The sequence below is a fragment of the Peromyscus leucopus genome, chromosome X, assembly GCF_004664715.2.
Source record: "Peromyscus leucopus breed LL Stock chromosome X, UCI_PerLeu_2.1, whole genome shotgun sequence".
In the NCBI taxonomy this organism is placed as follows: Eukaryota; Metazoa; Chordata; class Mammalia; order Rodentia; family Cricetidae; genus Peromyscus; species Peromyscus leucopus.
The window spans coordinates 16,185,278-16,191,277 of record NC_051083.1 but is presented as its reverse complement, the minus strand read 5'-3'; positions in this window follow the sequence as shown (position 1 = coordinate 16,191,277).

Here is a 6,000-nt window from a genome sequence, read left to right as displayed (position 1 = left end):
TTTTTGTTTTTTGGTGTTTTTTTGGGGTTTTCCGAGACAGGGTTTCTCCATGTAGTTTTGGTGCCTGTCCTGGATCTCGCTCTGTAGCCCAGGCCTGGCTCTGCCTCCTGAGTGCTAGGATCAAAGGCATGTGCCACCACCCAACTCATTTGTTTGGTTTTGTTTTAGACATGATCTCACTATTCTCCTCAAATACCCTGTCAACTGAACTACATCCCCAGCCCAATGCTTCATAGTTTTCAGGTTAGAAGTCTTGCCTGTCTTTAGGTATTTTCTTAAAAGATTTATTTATTGTGTATACAGTGTTCTGTCTGCATGTATCCCTACCCACCAGAAGACGGCGCCAGCTCTCATTACAGATGGTTTGAGCCACCATGTGGTTGTCTGGAACTGAACTCAGGACCTCTGGAAGAGTAGACAGTGCTCTTGACCCCTGAGCCATCTCTCCAGCCCTGTCTTTAGTTATTTTATTACTAGTCATATACATTGACGTCTTGTTCTTGAAATTTTTGTTTTGTAGTGCCGGGGATCAAACCCAGGGCCTCAGGCATGTTAGGCAAGTGCCCCATGGCTGAGCTGGATCCACAGCTCCACAGACTATAAATTTAAATCAATCAATATAGTACCTAATCAAAAAAGATTATGTTTAATCTGTAACATCTTTTTTTTTAGAAAATATTTTATTTTTTAATTTTATGTGTGTTTCACCTGGGTGTATAGCAAGTGTACCACATGTGTGCAGTACCTGCAGAGGCCAGAAGAGGACCTGAGGTTTTTTTTTTTTTTTCCATGGTTGTGAGTCACCATTAGGGAGCTGGGAACCCAACTTGGGTCCTCTGCAAGAGCAGCAAGAGCTCTTAACTGTTGAGCCATCTCTCCAGCCCTAAGCCCCTAATATCTTAATTTCATACCCTAGGTTGTTAATTACTTATGTATATAATTAACTTTTGCATAATCTTCCATCACATACAATCTTGCATCCTGCAGCCTTGCTGAACTCATATACTGATGGGACTCTGCTGCTTAGAATCTTCTCTTCTTTCTCTCAAAAACAAACCAAACAACAACAAAAACCCCAAGAAAACAAAACATAAAGTTGGGTGAGTGAAGAGATAGAGAGGATATAGGAGGACTTAAGGGAGTGGGAAGAATTTGTTCAAAATACATGGGAGTGGTTTTTTTTGGGGGGGGTGAGATAAGGTTTCTCTGTGTAGCCCTGGCTGTCCTGGATCTCGCTCTGCAGACTAGGCTGGCCTCAAACTCAGAAATCCGCCTGCCTCTGCCTCCAGAGTGCTGGGATTAGAGGTGTGTGCTACCATGCCTGGCTCTCAAAAATATGCATTTTTTTTTTTTTTTTGGTTTTTCGAGACAGGGTTTCTCTGTGTAGCTTTGCGCCTTTCCTGGAGCTCACTTGGTAGCCCAGGCTGGCCTCGAACTCACAGAGATCCGCCTGGCTCTGCCTCCCAAGTGCTGGGATTAAAGGCGTGCGCCACCAACGCCCGGCTGTATTTTTTAAAATATAATTTATTTTTATTTTATTTGCATTGGTGTTTTGCTGCATGTATGACTGTGTGAGGGTGTCAGATCTTGAGTTACGGACAGTTGTGAGCTGCCATGTGGGTGGTGGAACTTGAACCCAGGTCCTCTGGAAGAGCAGTCAGTGCTCTTAACCACTGAGCCATCTCTCCAGCCCCTCTCAAAATATATTGTATGAAAAATTTTAAAATAAATGTACTAAAAAGAAAATAAAAGGATTTTCTATGTATACATTCAGAGATAGACTTACTCTTCCTTTCTAATTGGGATGCCTTTTACTTCCTCGCCTTGTCTAATGACCCGGAGTCAGCCCTCCCATTCCGTGTGACCGGAAGCAGTAAGAGACCACCTCCTTGTGTGTTTCTGAGCTTTGTGGGGGGACCATTGTCTTTTATTACGTTTGTTGCTAGCTGTAGGATTTTTGGAGATGCCCTCTATCATGTTGAAGAACTCCTATTTCTGACGGACTAGCTCACTCACGAGCTAGTAGGGACACTTGGCTGTTGCTGGCTGAGATCCTCAGGACCATCAGGGAATTGGGGAACAGTAGAGGAAGGACAGGGACAGGTATTGCTGAGGAAACTCAGCATGAGACAGGCAGAGTTTAGCCGGCGGTGGTGGCACACGCCTTTAATCCCAGCACTCAGGAGGCAGAGCCAGGAGGATCCCTGTGAGTTCAAGGTCAGCCTGGGCTAAAGAGTGAGTTACAGGACAGGCTCCAAAGCTACACAGAGAAACCCTGTCTTGAAAAACCAAAAGAGAGAGAGAGAGAGAGAGAGAGAGAGAGAGAGAGAGAGAGAGAGAGAGAGAATGTGTGTGTGTGTGTGTGAGAGAGAGAGAGAGAGAGAGAATGTGTGTGTGTGTGTGTGTGTGTGTGTGTGTGTGAGAGAGAGAGAGAGAGAGAGAGAGAGAGAGAGAGAGAGAGAGAGACAGAGACAGAGACAGAGACAGGGTTTGATGCCCAGTTCCCTGGGCCCATCAAGAGTGCATTTATAGGAGTTAAGAAAGAAGCTGGGCAGTGGTGGTGCACACCTTTAATCCCAGCACTCAGGTAGGCAGATCTCTGTGAGTTCGAGGCCAGCCTGGTCTACAGAGCAAATTTCAGGACAGCTAGGGCTGTTACACAGAGAAATCCTGTCTCAAAAAACCAAAAAGAATTAAGAAAAAGGTCAATTTAACATGGACCTTGAGACTTGTGTGGGCCTTCAGTGGCTTTGCTGAGACCCATGGTGAGACAATGTTCCTCATGAGGTAAGAGTGTCTCTGGCAGATCTGAATAACTTAGACTGCCATTAAATTGGGTTCCTAAAGTGACAAATCAATCAGAATGGGGTGAGAAAAAATGGGGGGTGTGGATCACTCAAAAGCAAACGGGCAATCAATATTTGTGTCAAGTTAGAGTTTCTAAGGAAGAATTTGACAGAAAGTCAAACTCAGTGTTTGTGAGCCTTGGAAGGTTTCAAAGCCTGGGCAGAAGTTTAGGGAAAATATAAATGATAGAGCTGTGCCCTGTAAAAGAGGCTCAGCTTGTCCCAAGGACGGGTAGTTATCCCCTCAGAGTAAGCTGTGTTTATTTCTTTTCTATAAGAATGTATAGGCTGGAGAGATGGCTCAGTGGTTAAGAGCACTGACTACTCTTCCAGAGGACCAGGGTTTGATTCCTACCGCCCACATGGCAGCTCATAACTGCCTGTAACTCCAAGATCTGACATCCTCATATAGATATACATGCAGGCAAAACATCAATGCACATAAAATAAAATTAAGTAAATTAAAAAAAAAAGAATGTATATTGGAGGTGGAAATTGTTCACCCAGTGCAGGGCCCTCTCAGGAACTTGGTGTGCCCAATGGCGAGAGCAGGCCTGTACTGGCCCTTGGCCATAGTCCAACCAGAACAATGAGAACTAGCCCTGAGCCCACCAACCTGTTGGAGGTGGGGAGATGGATGCATGGATGCATGGCAGCTCTGTGGCAGATCCCAAGATGAGGCGGTGGGGTGGGCCCTGGAGAATGACTGTGGGTTGTGGAAGACTTGGACAATGCCTCCCATGCACACTGCTATCCCCAGCACTGATCTTTCGAGGATACAAGAGATACAAGTGGTGGGAACTTTTCCTGCTGTTTCTCTTTAGTGTCCATCCCCAGAGCTGCTGACTCCTGCATTCAGTGGCACTTGCTCAGAATGGCGGATGGAGGCCTCCCGGGAGCTCTGCTTCTCAGCCAGTAGAATCCGGTCTTGTTGGAAAGGCCACAGGTGCTTTGCCACCTTGCTAAGGAGCTCTGAAGTAGCAATCCCTAAAGCTTGGTTGTGTTAGCTGTCACGTGGAAACCTCTCCCCAAAGTTTCACTATGCTTAAACGTGTAAGAAGAACAAAGCAGGTCAGCCTCTGGGAGTTTTCTTTTGACCCGGTGCCTGCAAAGATGGTATTGACTCGTTTCGTTGTATCCTACACCTCACGAGGGTTGTTTCCCTGCCAGCCATGAGGCTTGTGGGGTACCTGGCAGTACTTGCTTAGAAAGGCAAGTGGCGGCCTCTGATGATCCTTCCTACCTTTTGCAGAAAGCTTTCATTTCATAGCTGATATAATGCTAACCTCTGGGCTGGGGATTTAGCTCAGTGGCAGAGTGCTTGCCTAGCAAGTGCAAGGCCCTGGGTTCGGTCCTCAGCTCAAAAAATAAAAAAAAAGACAAAATGATAATGCTAACCTCCAAACGTTTTCGAAGAGCAACTGGAAGACATGCACGCACATCCTAAAGGGGCATGGAGCAGGCGCAGGTGTGAAAATCTTAGAAACTTTTAGGTTGGATAAAGCACAAATGCCATACAGCAAGGTGAAGGAGGAAAAACCATTCCCAACAGGCTGTGCCTGGCAATGTAGAAGATGAGCTTCATGGATGGAAAAAGATTCGCCCAGAAGCGACAGGTTATTGAATGAACATCATAGCGCCCGCCTGTAGTTGACTGCTTCCCTAAGGCTGTTGACTCTGGAGACCCCCGAGTGAGGGGGTCCCTGCAGGTGTCAGACAGGGAAGTGAACTGTGTGCAGAGATGAGAAGGAAAACCTGGCACAGACTGACTCGTCAGCCTGGATCAGACTTCGCGGAGTCTGATGCCGGGTGCTTCGTTGTCAGCATACTTAAAACACAGGACAATTTGGGAAAAGGCTTCCGGGCAACGATCAGTCCAATTCCAGGTGCACAATAAAGCTGAAGGTGTGACCACCAAGAAACTCCTTTACACAGTACATGTGACCAGGAGGGTGGGCTCTATAGTTAAAAGGCCTAGGATCCAGTGGGGTCTCTGACCAAAGCATAGAAAGCATCAGGCCATGAAGAACATGTGACATCTCCCCTAAGGATGGGTAACGGTCTAGGGAGGGAAGAGTCTTGGGATAATCATTCTGGGGAATTTGGGTGAGGTCTGTTTCTATAGCAAAAGTGGCTGAAGTGAGGACTGCCTCCATGGATAGCAAAAAGGTCACCAGGTCCTTAACATAATGCATTCTTAGCTTTCTGGGTGGAATGCAGGTATTTGATTTGTCTCCATTGAGGAGACACCCCCCCCCCTGCCCAATCAACATTCTTGGTTCTCCTAGTGCTCCTCCGTGAGCACAAGGACCTCTGTGCCCCCAACACTCAAGGCCATCCAAATAATGCAGGCTATTGTAATCATTGACACTGCTGATGTTTGTCTATCAGAACTCTACGATAAGATCTGATTGCTGAGACACTGAGTACTTGGTTGTGGGACGTGGAAAGGGGAGCTGGGACTGAGCCAGAAGCTTTCTCCCTGCTAGCTAGCTTTTCCAGTGTTCGGAGGTGTTATTCAACCTGTTGGGGGATGACGGTCATCAATGACTAGTTCTCCCTAGCTGTGGGTCCTGTGTCCATGCTACACTACCCACATACCAGAAAAGATATTCCTGGTGGTAGAGTAGTGGCAGGGACTAATATGGGTTCAATCAATTGCTTTCTGATTGGATTGAAGTGAGGGAATTCCTTCCGATCAGGTCCTGTAAGCCCCATCAGAGGGCTGGGGAGGTCACAGGCTCTAGAAGGGGGGCTACTGCTGTTTTGTTAAATGGGCACGATACGCCTGCCAAATTGCGTTTTTATGCCTCTCGATAGTGGCAGCTGTCAGCTTTAGTCAGGGAAGTTTTGGGCAGTGGTCCCTGCTTACTGCAGTTCCTCACAACTTATCAAAGTATATAAAGTAAGTGGCTTTGGAATGCTCAGCCCTATGTGGCACATCTGTAGCATACCTTCCAAAGCTCATGGAAGGAAACATGGGCAGGAAGAGGAGGCAGAAAGAATGTAAGAGCCAGAGGAAGAGGTAGCATTGTGAAACACCGTCCTCCTGGCATGCCATGGCCATCGCTCTCTGGAACTCTCAGCAGCTATGGTTACCCTGCTGGAGACTTGCCATAAATTGGCCAATTAGCAGCCTGTCATAGAAAGGGGA